At 35.5% G+C, this 15,777-nt stretch overlaps 1 long non-coding RNA gene across 13 annotated transcripts; it reads left to right on the top strand.

Annotated features, from left to right (window-relative positions):
- On the top strand, positions 1 to 15,177 carry LOC132637014 (uncharacterized). 13 transcript variants are annotated; one of them, XR_009581510.1, is made up of 8 exons: positions 1 to 297; positions 398 to 490; positions 582 to 1,746; positions 5,613 to 5,647; positions 6,231 to 6,303; positions 12,419 to 12,675; positions 12,724 to 12,858; positions 14,729 to 15,177. It is a non-coding gene; the product is annotated as an uncharacterized LOC132637014 (long non-coding RNA). The 13 variants fall into 13 exon arrangements; XR_009581507.1 differs by having other exon boundaries at positions 401 to 1,746; XR_009581506.1 differs by having other exon boundaries at positions 398 to 1,746.
- Positions 15,178 to 15,777: the final 600 nt, after the last annotated feature.

Below are 15,777 nucleotides of genomic sequence, written 5' to 3'. Positions count from 1 at the left end.
AGATTATTTATATTTTTGTGATGATATATTATACTTGTATAATTTTGCGTGTGCTCACTTCTCTTTCTGTCAGTGTATGTATATATTGCTCATTCCTTTCCTCTTTTTTTGCTTCCACTCATAGGCTGAGCCAACTTAGGCGAAGGGTGCTCCGGCGCACACCTTTCGCCGGAAAATTATGAGTGTATATTTAATTTTGCGCACATTCTTCATCAAATTTTTGACTCCATCACTGCTTCCACTTGTTTAAAAAATTGTTTTTTAGTAGGGTGAATTCAAGATCAGAGTTGAAGCTAGGTAGCGAAAGGGGTTTACTCGATTCGTCCTCTCACTGAAAACAAGATTAGTTTTTTTTTTTTTTTTTTTATATTTGTTTAGTAATTTTTTTTTTTTTTAGTAGGAGTAGGCTCTTGCTAGGGCACAGTGGCGGAGCCACATATAGTTGAGGGGTGTCGACACCCTTCGTCGAAAAATTACACTGTGTAGCTAGGTAATTTTTTTATTTTTATGTATATATACTACATATTGACACTCCTTGACTTTTTCATGAATTTACTTCTTTATATTTTGACACCCCTTAGTAAAAATTCTGATTCCGTCATTACTACGAATCTGAAGATGAAGAATGGATGGGGATCGAGAAAGTTAAGGATGGGTTCCTTTCATTTTTTATTCGAAACTAACATGTTTATTTCCGCTGTTATTTAAGATCTACGGTTAGTGAGTTCAGAATGCATGTGATCCTATATATTTTAATTGCATATTGTTTACATACACTACATAATACAGTATGTTGTTTTAACTTTTGATAATAATGTGTACTATTGAACTGAGCAGGTAAAAAAAAAAGGGCAAAAAGATGGAGACACTGAATTTAGGTTCTGAATGGTAGCAAAAAGTTGTACCTTTAGATGAAGTGAAAGGCCAAGTAACGCGTGTCATCATTTCCTCTTGAGTTCTCTCTATATTAGCAGCTTGACATGATACTCACCAGAAAAAAAGAATCACTTTGACTCACAAAATGTTGACTCAATCATTACAAAGTTTATGTTTTTAAAGATTTGTAGGTGTTTTTTTTTTCTTTCTGAAAAGATCATGAAAAATATTTAGTTTGAGGTTTTGAGATTTTTTTTTTTTTTTGGGTGAAAACCTAGATGGAATAAAATGAGTGAATGTTTTAATGATAACCCCAATTATTAATTAAATATTTTGTTTAATAAGCGTGACTTTTGATGTACTTATGTCTGATGGAGAGGACAAACATGGATTTGGAAGGTAACCTTGTTTTACTGTTCTCATTTAACCGAAAACATGCATATATTATTTTTTATTATATTTTTTTGAGAACATACTTGGTATTTTTTTCGACTAGACTAGAACTGTCTAGTTTCTTCTTCATTTTTTTAAGGTTTTTTTTTTCCTTTAAATTTTGCTTCATTTTCTAGATGAATATGAACTAGTTGGGTAACCTCTTTTGGATATTTAAACCAAAAAAACTGTCTTTTTTCTGTATGTGATGTGAATATTTGGATACTTTCTTGAAATGCTAGGGATTTTTTTATAAAAAAAATTCTTTTATGTGGGTTCATGTAATATTTTATGCAGGTTTTTTTGGGCTAATTTATTTCTCTTCAATATGTAATAAATGGTATGTTTTTTGGTTCTTTTGCAGAGGGCAAGAAAGAAAGATAGTGAAGAATAGAAATCTCAGCTATCAGTGGAAGTTGAAGATTTTCCATTTTACAGGTTAGGAGTTTCATCACTTGCAAACTTTAATAGTTGATAAACTTTCAAAGTTGTTATTTCATATGATGTTTAGTATATGTTTTAGGGTTTAAGAATCTAAAGGGTATGTTGTGTTTTGGGCGTTTAGAAAGCTGCTAACTTTAGCACATAATCCTTTTTGTTATCAGTTTGGCTACAACATTCTAATTTATTGTGCAAAATTGGGTGACTGGCTTCAACTATTCTGTTGAAAAATAAGTATAGATGCTGTCCACAAATTTCCAGAAAATTTAAGTAGATTATGGTCTTACTGGAGTGATACCTTTGTCCAATAGCTATGTTGCTTGGAGTATGCTTGGAGTACTCTTCAAAGTCGGATTCTCCAAAAATGTATTACTTTTGGAGGATCCAACACACACTCAACGACATTTTTAAGAGTCTGGGCAACATAGACAAATAGATCCAATTGACTAGCCAAGAGATATATTTTTTAACGAATGCGTTAACAAGTTAAAACTTTAGAACTGAGGCTGCTTTCTTACCTTCTTCAAGCTTGGATGCTCCATATTCAATGGAGTCGTTCACTGACTCACTATTCTGAATATTAAAACTTTCTGTATCTTGCTTGCATAAGCTTCTTCAGAAGAATGCCATCATATTGCTTCACTTTAATGCTAAGATATTACTATAAGAGATGAGATCAGTGACCCTTTACTAATTAAAAAAAAAAAAAAGATATGAGACCAGTGTTAGTCATCTCATATCTCATGCTATCACCTATTTGAATTCACTAAACAGTTTTTTGATGATGGTGGTATATTTCACCAGATACCTTTTAACTCGCACCAACATAGGTACGGGGTAACTCTGCCTAACTAAAGTTAGGCAGATGAGAAGATATCACCTAGTGTTTTTTTTTGTCTCCACTAGATTTGAAGCTAAGGCCTTATAATTTTCTTCCCACTTCATTAACTACTAGGCCAGACCTTTAGGTGCAATTCATTAGACATTTTTGAACTATTGCCACTAAGGACAAATGGGAACTATTTGCCTTGGGAGTGATTTGACCATTAAGCTGCTTTGTGAGGTAGGGGACCAAACTAGTGACTGTTGTGGTTGTTGTCTACATGGTATGTGACGCCTTGCAAGTTGAGTAGTGTTGAGCAAAACAGGTTATAGAGTATAAGCAACTTCTTCAAGTTAGCGGCTCAAAAATGTTGACTTGCATCCATTTGATGAATCATCCATCGATTTGTGCTGTCAAAGAAATGCAAGCCATAGGAACAAAAACTTCATCATTGTCAATGCCTTGTTCTTTTTGCTATGACCTTTTGCGACTAGCCCAGCCTAGCCATATATCATTATTTTCTTGTTTGTACATCTCTTTCAATTTTGTACACCACTTGACTCTAATTGCCTTTGGGCTTGTCAGAAGTTTGATGAGCTCTCATGTATCATTCTTTTGAATTTCTTAAATTTTCTCATACAAAGCTTGTCTTTGTTTCTGTTTTTTGCATTGATTCTTCAAAATTAGAAGTCTCAGATTCATCAAAGAGATAAAAAGAGTTACATATTCTATGACCTCCTTTTCCGCATGAAGATCCTTAAATCTTTTTTTGTGCAGTATGTTTTTCGAAAATAAATCATTAGAGCATTGCTAATCTTCAGACGATAGAGGAGTAGTAGCTACGCACACTCTTGCTTCTTCACCAGCTCTTATAGGAAGCAATTCGTATTCATCGTTTTAAGAGTCATTCCAATTTCATAAGCCTTCTTGTCAAATTCCACATGTTTATCAATAGTAATAACATTTCCATCAATTGGATGGGAAAGCGTTTAGCTGTTGACACAAATCATAGTTGATGAGGATAAAGATCTTACTTTTTGCTTCAAGTTTAGCTTGTTTCTTATTAGGAACGTGAACATGAGTAAGACATCTAAAAGTTCACATGTGAGAAATACTAGTCTTCTTACGACTTCATTATTTTTGCGGTGTCATGACCATCACTTTTGTAGAGTTAAGATGAAAAGAGTACATGCACATCCATCAGATTCAGCCTAAAACCTGTTGCTCAGTCTCTTTGAAAATGATGACGGGTGAGTGTTGGATCCGCGTCTTTTGAGGATCCGACACGAGCGCGGAAACATTTTTGGAAAGTCTGGGCAACGTAGTCTGGAACTCTAGGGATCTTCTTGCTATTGTTAGCATGCTTTGAACCATAATGAGGAGGTTCTATTATTTTCTTTTTATTCTTTTGAAACTGGTACTATATCAGGAGGTTCTATTTTTAAGGTCAAACAAACACCACTTAAGAAGGTTATGGATTTCATTTGATACACAAACTGTTCAAACTCCTTAGTTATGATCTTCACCTTAGAGATGTGAATTCACAGTCTCTATAGGGTATATATGCTATTCTCTTCTATGCCATTTAACTTTTAGAATGCTCCAAAATATTCATTCATTTCCAACAAAAAACAAACTCAAGTCTTACGAGATAAATCATCAACAAAGAGCAGGAAATAATTGGATTTAGCATGAGATGATGGCTTGCTTGGCTCATATACATCCCACTTGAACAAGTTGGAGTAAATAAGAGTTGTTGATGATATATAAATGAAAGTGTAAGAATTAGGCTTAATACATCGACAACCTCTTAAATTTGTCACTAGATATCATTTAGACTTTCGAACAATTACGTGTTCCAATTGAGCATCCAATCACATGATAAAATGTTTCTATTAGAAACTGTCATAGTTTAAATTTTGAAATTGTTTTGCGTATACTCTCAGTGTCTATTACGCATATAAGTTAATCACTTAAAATACGATACTTTCTTAATTATACGCATTAGCCTCAATAAGTTGCATGTAATATCTCAGGCCTGTTCCAATTGCTATTGGTGTGTATAATTAAAGTAGATGACATATTTTTTATATAATTAACTTGACTACTTAATAGATGTTTTGAGAACACTTACAAAAGTTCTTTTTCTAATATTTGAACCGCAAGTGTCCATCGGGAACACTTTATGGTGTATGCAGGTGCTCATGAATTGGATCAAGGCGTAATTTGACTATCTAAATGAAATTTATTAGCAACTTGAAAGGATTGTTGTTGATGTTTAAGCCTAAGAATTATTTTATTTGAATAGTAAATACTATATCATATGAGAGAACAAAGAAAAAGTCAAAAAGGGTGTCTTTGTGCTGCACCAACAGCTTACTTTTTCTCTTTCAACGCAATCTAATAGAGAGAGAGAGAGAGAGAGAGCTGAATTTACTAGCCATGGGAGACTGGACTGACAGAAGAGAGTGAGCATACGCAGATAATTGTATACTTATGTGTGATATATAATTTTGCGTGTGCTCACTTGTCTTTCTGTCAGTATTTTATGCTTTAAATTTTTTTATTAGGGTGAGTTAGGATCAGAGGCGGAGTTAGGGAGCCAAAGGGGTTTATCTGATTCTTTTTTATCGAAAAAGTATACTAAACATACAAGATCAATCTTTTTTTTTTTTTTAATGCATATATATATATATATATATATATAAGGTATTCAACTTTTTAGTGAAAATTCTACCTGAATGAGTTCAAAATGTCGATGGTGTTCGTTGAACAAGTAGAACCTGCCTTAGATCAAGTGGCTCGAAAAATGCAAAAAAAAAATAAAAAAAAATGGAGACATTGAATAGTAGCAAAAAGTTGTACCTTTTACAGCACCTGGACATGACACTCACCAGATAAAGAATGACATTGACTCACAAAGTGTTGACCTTTTTTTTTTTTTTGGATTTCTCTCTGTACATGTATTATCATCTTGTATCTTTACAAAGTGTTTATATCTTGATTCTGTAAATGAGTTTTTTTTTTTTGGAATATACAGCAGCAGATCAGAGAAAATAAAGTTTGTAGTTTGAGGTTTGGTGATTTTTCTTTCTCTCTCTCTCTCTCTCTCTCTTTTTTTTTTTTTTTTTTTTTTTTTGTGTGTGTGTAAAAACCTAGATATTTCCCTATATTAATGATACCCACAATAAATATTATTTATTTATTTATCATCGTTGTGGATAAGCCTGACTTTTGATGTGTACTTATATGTGGTGGTTTTGATGTGTACTAAACAGGGTTACTGTTTAGTGTTCTCATTTAACAGAAAAACTGCAACTATTAAAAATATAATGGTACTATTTCTCTCTAGAACTAGAACTCTCTAGTTTGTTCCTTCTTTTTTTTTTTTTTTTTTTTTTTTTTTGTTTTTGTTTTTGTTTTTTGGGGTTCTTTCTTTTTTCATTTAAAAATCTTCCCTTCATTTTCAAGATGAATATGAACTTGTTGTTTAAGAACCCTTTTGGAAATTTAAAATGTGTGTAGTAAGTTGATGAATCTTGGGATTTATTTGGTTTTTTTTTTATGGGGGTTCATGTAATATTTTATGTAGGTTTTGATGAGCTAATTAGTTTCTCTTTAATATGAACTGATTATGTGCTTTTTGGTTCTTTTGCAGAGGGCAAGAAAGAAAATCAGTGAAGAATGAAATCTTTGCTATCAGTGGAAGTTGAAAAATATTCTATTTACAGGTTAGGAAGTTGATAAACTTCAAAGCTGTTATTCCACATTATGTTCAGAATGTGTTTTTATAGGGTTTAATAATCTAATGGTTATGTTGTGTTTTGGGTGTTTAGAAAGATGCTAACTTTAGAACATTCTAGTTTTATTGTGTATACTCTCCATTGAAAATATCAATAGTGGGTGAATGGCTTGGACCATTCTGTTGAAGAATAATTAGAGATAATGTACATATTTCCAAAAAAAAAATAAAAAAAAAATTAAGCAGATTATGGTATTACTGAAGTGGAATTACTGAAGTGATACCGTTGTCCAAATAGAATTTCTCTTAGATTCAAACCCATGTAGTCGATGAGATATTTTTTGTTTCCTACTTATAGGACCTCATATCCTTGCTTTTCAATTAATTTCTGAGCCTCTCAGTCTGTCAAAGTAGAAATAATAAGAATCTCCATAGACCAGGTCGACTGATTGGTTTAAATTAGGAATATTTCTATAGTGTCTTTTCCTATTCCTTCTCTGTCGCAAGATTAAAACCAAAAAATAGTTGTTCTCTATCAAATTGTCTAGGTAAGAGTTGGGGATGTATTTCTAAATGAATGCGTTAACAAGTTAATTTTTTTTTTTTGAGGAAAAAATTATGTTTACTTGTTTTGGTAATTGAAGTCAGCGTTGGCTGGCTGTTTAGCAGAAAATTGATGCCATAGACATGTTGATAAGGGGTATTGTAAGTGGCAGAGTGGCCTTGCTGCCACGATCCACTGAGATTCAGCCCTTTGTCGCTCCGATTCATTAAAAAAAAAAAAAAAAAAGTAAAAAGGGGTAACTCTTGTTACTCTAACTTGAGGCAGTGGAGCTGTTTATCTTTACTAAAATATATGGAGGAATTGTTAGATAGAGATATACTTTGGTAGGGCCTAATAGTATTTTCCATAGAAATTTCATGGAGGCGAAAATGGTAAAAGGAGAAGGCTAGAGGAAGAACACAAATATGGAGTCGATATTTCTTCTTCTTGTTTGACTTTCTCAAATGATTATGTTGTAAAAGTATTTGTAAGTGTAGCTTACAACCTATACTTCCACCGTTTTTCTTCTCCTTCAAATGTATCATTTTTTTGTTGTATACATATAACACTGAGGATGCAAAATTAAAAGTCATGTACAATAGTAATTCATGAACCTTGTTAAAGTACATGAACCAACTAATAAGCATGCATACTAATTAAGTTAATCAACTTTATTTGTTCCAACTTCGATCTTAACTTGAGATTTCGCCAAAAGAGGAATCTTGCAAAGTCTTCATACTTCAATGCCTCAGAAAATTTGTCACTGACTTGATCATAAATGAGTTCTGCTTCTTTCTTCTCAATGCATCTTCGGATGAATGGACCCTCATTCATAGAATATAGGTTTTCTCCCAAAGCAGTAGTATTATCTATTGTGGTGAGTGTTCATGGTTCTACCTTGTTCAGTTTCCATAGAAAATACAATCAACCCAACTATAGCATCTTCTTCTTGGTTTGCTTTTTTCCGCTTCTTTGGTTTGTCATGTTTTAGTTTCCGCATGCATCTGAAGCGATTCCTATGATAAAATTGACTAGTTTTGATTGAATAATAACATTAAGAAGTTGTAACTTCCATTTTTGTCGTGGTGGGATTAGATTGTTTCTTTTGGTAATCTAAGTCATCTTTGGCTGTTTAATGGATAACAGTTGATAGTGGTAAATGGAGAAGGGCTAGAGGAAGAACACAAGTCGAGGGCAGCATATCATCTTCTTTCTTGGCTTGCTCAAATGATTCTGGCATTCTACGCCCAATTATCTGATCATACCCCGACCCCAACTCTTTATATGTATTAACTACTCATATATGAACTAAGTCCATATTATACTATGTGATTCAACAATTCAGCTACATCCTGATTCATGAACCAAGCACTAAAAAAACATATGAACCAACCAACAAATTAATTCAACATAGGATATAGGTTTTATCCTAAAGCAACAATAGAGTTATTGCCAACATGAATATAGTAGATTTCTTTTGTGATATGTTGCATGATGAATGAGGTATATGTTGCATGATGAATGAGGTATATGTCCCATAATCAACCGGCTTCACAAGTACAAAGAGTCAAGGTAGGTTTCTTCTTTGAACACCAAGTAGAGGTCGTGTTTTCCATGAAAATACAAAGCTAGTAGCAATCTTGCGGTCATCCCATCCACCTGTTTGCCTGCATCTTTTAAATTAATATTGAATTGTTAGGCTATAATTACCTTTGACTAAGATTACTTTTTTCCATCTTCATGTATGATGAACTTGGTGGCCCAACAAAAGCTATTTAATGTGTTTTACTCTTAAGCAAAAGTGATATCCAGCATTAGACATGATTGACCAGCATTCATCATAAAGGTCGTATAAAATGCCTTGGAAAAACAAACTACTGCAATATAATTATTAAGTCCAACTTCACGAAGAATATGAGCCCTCATGCATGTTAAAATCCTCAAGCTTCCGAAAATACTTCTTTAGACAACTAAGGTCACCCCCTTACCTTCTTCAAACTTGGATAATTTTGCTTCATAATTTATGGAGTCATTTGCTGACTCGCTATTCTGTATATCAAAATCTTCTATATTCCTTGCATAAGCTTTTTAAGATGAATGGCGTCAACATATTCTTCGATGCTAAGATATTATACGATATGAGATCAGTGCTAGTCATCTGAAATCTCATGTCATTACCTATTTGACTTCTCTATACATTCTTTTGATGATAGTGGTGTGTGGCCAGGTTGCATGCACCTTGACTGTTCCACCTGATACCTGTTACCTCTCACTAGTGCAACATAGGTATCAGGTAACTCTACCCACTGAGGTTTAGGCAAATTGGAAGAAATCACCTAGTGTCTTTTGCCTTCACTAGGATTTGAACTTGAAACGTCCTGGTTTTTCTCCCACATCATTGGCCACTGGCCGTACCCTTGGGTACAATGTATCAAACATTTTAAAACTATTGTGTGTAAAGACTCGCCTTGGGAGTGATTCAACCATTAAGCTACTTTGTGGGGTAGGGGACAAGCTATTTTGTGGAGTAGGGGACTTGGCTGTTGACTACTGTGGTTGTTGTCTTCAGGTTATGTGACACCCTACAAGTTGACTAGTAATGTGTTAGGAGATTTTCCTTTGGATCGTTATAATGCTTGTTGAACGGTTCAAGTAGAAGTGAATAGGTCATAAGAAATAGAAACCCCTTATCAGTCCATCTCCATAGGAGACTATATTTGCAAAAGACAGGATTCCCTAAATCCTTCAGAAAAGAATTCACTCCCTCTATTTCCATCGTCTTTATAAGAAAATGCTCATGTGTGCTTTTGGTAAAAGTTGAACTCTATGGTCTTGGTGATGCTTCAAGCCCTATAAGGCTTCTTTCAATTTCAAAACTTAATTTTCGTGCCCTTTGGTCGCGTAGCAAACAGGATATTGAGTATAAACATCTTCCTCAAGTTAGCGACTAGAAAAATATGACTTAACATCCATTTGATGAACCATCCATCGGTTTGTGCAAAACTTCATCATATTCAATGCCTTGTATTTTTTGCTATACCCTTTTGCGACTAGCTTAGCCGCAAACCTTAGTTATCTTGTTTGTGCGTCTCTCTTCAACTTTGAACACCCACTTGACGCTAATTGCCTTTGGCTTGTCAGAAGTTATGTGAGCTCTCGTGTCGCCATTCTTTTGAAATGCTTAAATCTTCTCATATGTAGCTAGACTTAGTCTCTTTTCTCGCATTGCTTCTTCAAAATTAAGAGTCTCAAAATCATCGAAGAGATAAAAAGATTTGCATATTCTCTCACTTCCCTTTCCACATAATGATCTTTATAAGTTCTTTTTGTGTGCGGGTTGTTTTTCAAAAGATATCATTAGAGGACTGCTGTCCTTGAGACAATAGAGTAGTAGCGCTACGTACAATCTTGCTTCTTCACCAGCTCTAATAGGAAAAAATTTGTATTCATCATTTTAAGAGCCCTTGCAATTACACAAGTCTTTTTGTCAAGTTTCACATATCTATCATATAATAACATTTCCATAGATGGGATGTGAAGCTTTTAGCTGTTAACACAAAGCATAGCTGATGAAGACAAACTTCTCACTCTTTGCTTCAAGTTTATTTTGTTTCTGAAGGTGAGCAAGACTTATAAAATTCATGTGCGAAATATTAGGCTTCTCAATAAGCGTTACTTTTGTAGAGCTAAGATGGAAAACGTGCATGCACATCGGTCAGATTCAGCCTAAAACATGTTGCTCGGACTCTTTGAAAATGTCGCTAGGTCAGTGTTGGATCAGCCAAAGGTAGTGCATTTTTGGAGGATCCGACACGGGTGCGGCAACTTTTTTGGAGAGTCCGAGCTACATAGATCTTAGATGACCTATGATTTATTTTACATATAAATGTGCTAGGATCAAGACAGAGTACATGGAGTGCAAGTTCAGTGACGTGACACATGAGCCTGGCATGGAAGTGAGGCTTGGTACCCAAGCCATCCCAAAGAAAGGAAGTTTCAAATATCTTGGATCTATTATACAAGAAAATGGGGATATGGACGATGATGTCTCACATCGTATTGGTGCAGGGTAGATGAAATGGAGGCTTGCTTCAGGACTGCTGTGTGATAAGAAGGTGTCACCAAAACTTAAAGGCAGGCTCTATATAGTGGTTGTGAGACCGACTTTGTTGTACGGGGCAGAATGCTGGGCAGTCAGGAGCTCACGTCTAAAAGATGAAAGTTGCGGAAATGAAAATGTTGCGATGGATGTGTGGGCACAGCAGGCGAGAAAGGATTAGGAATGAAGATATCCGGGATAACGTTGGAGTAGCATCAGTGGAGGACAAGATGAGGGACGCGAGGCTGAGATGGTTTGGGCATGTGAGGAGGAGAGACACAAATGCCCCAGTGCGGAGGTGTGAGAGGTTAGCCATGGATGGTTTCAGAAGAGGTAGGGGTAGGCCGAAAAAATATTGGGGAGAGGTGCTGAGACAGGACATGGTGCAGTTTCAGCTTACCGAGGACATGACCTTAGATAGGAGGTTATGGAGGACTCAGATTAGGGTAGAAGGCTAGTAGGTAGTCGCTGTTTCGATCTATAGTCTATAGTCCTTTGATTCTTGTTACTATATGTTGTTTCTTGTACATCGATTATCCTATTTATATGTGGTAGCTACTGCTTCCTTTCTTCAGACTGCTCTATCTTGACTTATTCGCTTTCTTTAGTTTCATTTGCATTTTGCTTTGAACTGCTTGTGCTTGTCTAACCTTTCTCGTTGTGTTTTCTCTTGAGCCGAGGGTCTTTCGGAAACAGCCTCCCTATCTTCCGAGATAGGAGTAAGGTCTGCATACACTTTATCCTCCCCAGACCCCACATTGTGGGATTTCACTGGGTATGTTGTTGTTGTATATGTGCTAGTTGATCCATTTTCATTTATAGTTTTAACTGATCTGACATGACCTTATATCCATCTGAAACGTCCGCATTTTGATGATGACCAACTCATGGATATATTGGGGCTTAGAGGCTCAACACTTCCGCATATAATTAGTAGTTTCGCAAGCATTTGGTGAAATTTGCGTTTTAGTTAAACTGATATCTTCCTATTTGCATAATGATCCGTTTCAGCCAACCTATTTCAATTCTATATATTGCCTTTCATCTATTATATTTTCCTCTTGGATCTATGAGCTTAGCTAAATATTTGGATTTGTGAATTTAGGCACCACACTCCATTTTTTTAACCTCACTTCCCTTTAGGAAATCTTGTCTAAGTGTGAAGTTGAGGTATATGTTCAAGGTTTACGTGATCAACTTAAGAACTTGTAACCACTTATAAATGGACCTACCAGTCAGCTTGAAAGAAAAAGTACTCAGTAATTTGGATTAGCTCATTTTGGTTTGTCCTCCAGTGGCTACTAAATGTGTGATCTGTTTGAATTGGGAAACCAAACGCTGCTTGCGTTTTTCTAACCTGTTGGACAGGTGGGAGTTGCCAACCTGTTCATTGGGAGACTTGCTCAACTGGTTTTATCATATTATTCAGCAGTTTTTTTTTTCTTTTTTTCCTACTTCAAGGGAACAAGAGTAAACAATGGAGAATTAACAGGACCATTTTATCTATTGGATGACCTAAGTTAGATAAAATGGGATAAGTTATGTTTGCTTCTGAAGGAGATTAAAGAGCAAGAGATTGATGATTTTCTTCACTTGGTGGTATAATGTAGAGTTGTTTGGTGGCTACATTCTGAAAAGAACTGAATAGTTTACTAGTCTTGTCCATTAGCAACAACCTCCCCCTCTGCACAAAAAAGAAGACGACAAAAAAGAAAGAGGTATTGTAATATGGTCTAATGTCCTCTTTAACTCTTTTTTTGTAAAAGAAAATTGAAGCGATTCATCCACACGATGCTGGACTGAGGTGATTGGGGGTTTGACATTAGCACTTCTAGAAATTGGCAAGAAGAGCTCAGGTCGAGGGTTGCAAGTCAGCCCACATTTCTTCCGTATGATTTTAGGTAAGTGATCCCCATCTTTCTCTTACTTTTCTCACGGTTTCATTCTCACCGTCAACCAATTCTAAGGTTGTGATTTATCACGTTGTCTATACTTTTTAGCTAGTATTTTGAAACTTCTTGTTTGACAGATTTAAAAGGTTTGCAATTTCATGAAGTATGTTGCCATGGTATTGTGAACCTATTGATAAATCTGCACGTATGCGAAGTCTTCGCCAACATTGTCTAATATTTCAGTCTAGTTAGTTTAGGCCTTGAAGTAGACGTTGTGACAAGAGTAGAGTTGTCAGAGTTTGTTAGATGTAGTTCTAATAGTTGTGAATTACCTCGGACGGATAGCCGAGGTGGATGAAGGATTTGAAGTTTATGGGTTTCTATAACAACCTCAAGTTAATAGACAATAATAATTGGGTTCGGAGTCAAATATTTGTAGATTCTTAGTGGATTTTTAATATATATATTGGGTCCGAGAAAATCTATTGGATTCCGTGACCCCCAGGATACACTCTGGATCCGCAACGGCTTAAAAGTGCCTGATGCAGGTTTCCAGTCACTAAAAGAGGGCACATATGCCCAATCCTAGGGGTAATGACCAGAGTATCTGGGTGAGTTGCCGCCCCTTGTAGATGTTGTCAATGTCTGGTACTCTAAGACTGCACATTAGGGAATTGACACTGTAGTGATGAATATACTTCGGAGAGAATGTTTGAATTATATTTCCTCTTGATCAAAGCATGTGAACTAATTCTGATTTACCAATGCGATTCTATTAGCTTTCATGTCGAAATTGTTACAATAAAAAACTGAACTGGTGAACTGTTAAAGGTATTTCTAGTTCAATCGTGGCGGGTGTTGGCTTTTGTCTTCCGCATTTTAGTTTAGGGATGCATTTGTTTTAATGACACTATATGTTGAAAAGTTCTAGATGAAAAATCTTACTTCGACTCTTTTGTATGATTCACTGTGGAGTAATGAGCTTTGTGTCTCCCCTCTTTTAATTAGGTTCATAGGTAGATACACTCAGTTCAAGTGGATCACATGCCATAACCCAAAGAAATAAGAGTTATCGTTGTGCATAAAAAATGCCAAATGATTCGCTTAGGAGTCAACGGTTCAGCATAAGATTCTTGGGATGCCTCCGATCATATTCTAACCTCCTCCAAATGCTTAGGATCACTCTGGCGTTCTCTAAAAATAATATTAACGTGAAGAACAAATAGGCTACTCAAATATCTACAACTTTGGATGCCATGAGGTTTGTGAAGCAGCGTGCGACCACTGTGCTAGGCTTCACCTTCATCATCCCTCAGACAGGTTTATGAGCTTTTGGACAATTCGATATGAGCAACTCCAGAAGCAACAAACTGTCTGTAATGGTTGGTGCCTAGTGCCTTTGAACGAACTGAACGGCCTCTATTCAACTCTCTCGGAGGTGTGTACTGCCAACCAACTCTTTTGACTGCTAAGAGAGGAAAAAATGAAGCTAGATCTAGGCTTCTCTTGTGGTAATTGTTGGTGGTTTTCACCTATAGTTGAGCGTTGACGGTGATAAATAGCGAGTTGATATTGTATATAATATGAGCTAACTGCGACTTATCCATTTCGTAAAACTACTCTGCATTGTTTTGGTTGAAGTAATGTCATTTACCTCATTCTGGAAGAAACTTTATGGTTAACTAATATAGTACGAAAATTGTACATATTTGGAATTAAACTTTGCTATCGTCGTGTTTTTCTGGCCGTTCTGAATATGGTGACTGCTTTCCTTGTACCTCTTTTGGCACTAATAAAGCTGTTGATGATTTCTGTGTGCTGATCCAATTGTTTATGAGTGTGCTGATCCAATTGTTAATGAGTGTGCTTCTCTTACCAGGAATAGGTCTTATACATTGACCGGGTTTGAATATAAGCAATGGTAAGCAGGGGCAGCTAGCATAGAAGTACAGGGTCGGCAAGAATCCAGTAACTTTGGTCCGACCCTGTATACTATTGAGAAATCTACTAAATATGTACATACAATCAAATCATTCAGAGATCTCAAATCTTAAATCCGCCTTTGGTCGTAAGTGGAGACTTTGAGCTTAGTGATTGATCCAAAAGGAACATGTTAAGTTCTCACTGTGCAGAAGATTGTTGTGTGTCAACTTTCTCCTCTTCTACATTTGTATATGTTCAAGAGTTCTTGATACTTTTGTGTTGTTATTCAAGTGTACCTTGTCATATAAGTTCATTTGAGGTGTTTTTCTTGTTTCCAGTTTCATTTCATGTTAAGCTTGAAAAATTACCCCGTTAAATGAAACTATATATGGTATTTCGTGTTAATCTGTTATGTATAATACTCTTTCTGTCCAATTTATGTCGCTGTATTTGACAAACTTAACGCACTACAGCTCAACAAAATATTTTAAGAATTATTTTACCTCAACCTAGGGGATAATTTTTGTTATTTCTCACATTCTTTCCATTACATGACAAAAGGTAAGTAGCTTGAGTTAAACTATAGAAAAGTAGAGACACCTAATCAACCCCCAAAAAGAGCATGGTGGGGTAGTATACAACATGCAATAAACATATAATCATGTTGAAAAGGACAACAAAATTGCTCATCGGATCGAAAAATGTACCAATAGATATATCAACAAAGTATAAAGAAGTCAATATGGATCTTTTTGTACCAATCACAATGGAGATCCTTTTATCTTAAAGATCAAATTGAAAATAGTCATTCTTCAAAATCACCCAAGTCAAAAATGGATAAGAAGTGACAAGGGGACAAAATGCTATTCAATTATCAGGCCATCACCTACTGGAGAAGAAAAGCAATTGTCATCTCACTTGTCATCACACTAACAATAGCATTATATTTAGATATATCAGAGCTCAAAGCGGGTACCACACAATAGATAGAAAACAAAAAAGCAG

This window comes from Lycium barbarum, chromosome 4 (assembly GCF_019175385.1).
Source record: "Lycium barbarum isolate Lr01 chromosome 4, ASM1917538v2, whole genome shotgun sequence".
Classification (NCBI taxonomy): Eukaryota; Viridiplantae; Streptophyta; class Magnoliopsida; order Solanales; family Solanaceae; genus Lycium; species Lycium barbarum.
The sequence above is the reverse complement of the archived record's forward strand: the minus strand, read 5'-3'. Positions and strand labels throughout refer to the sequence as shown.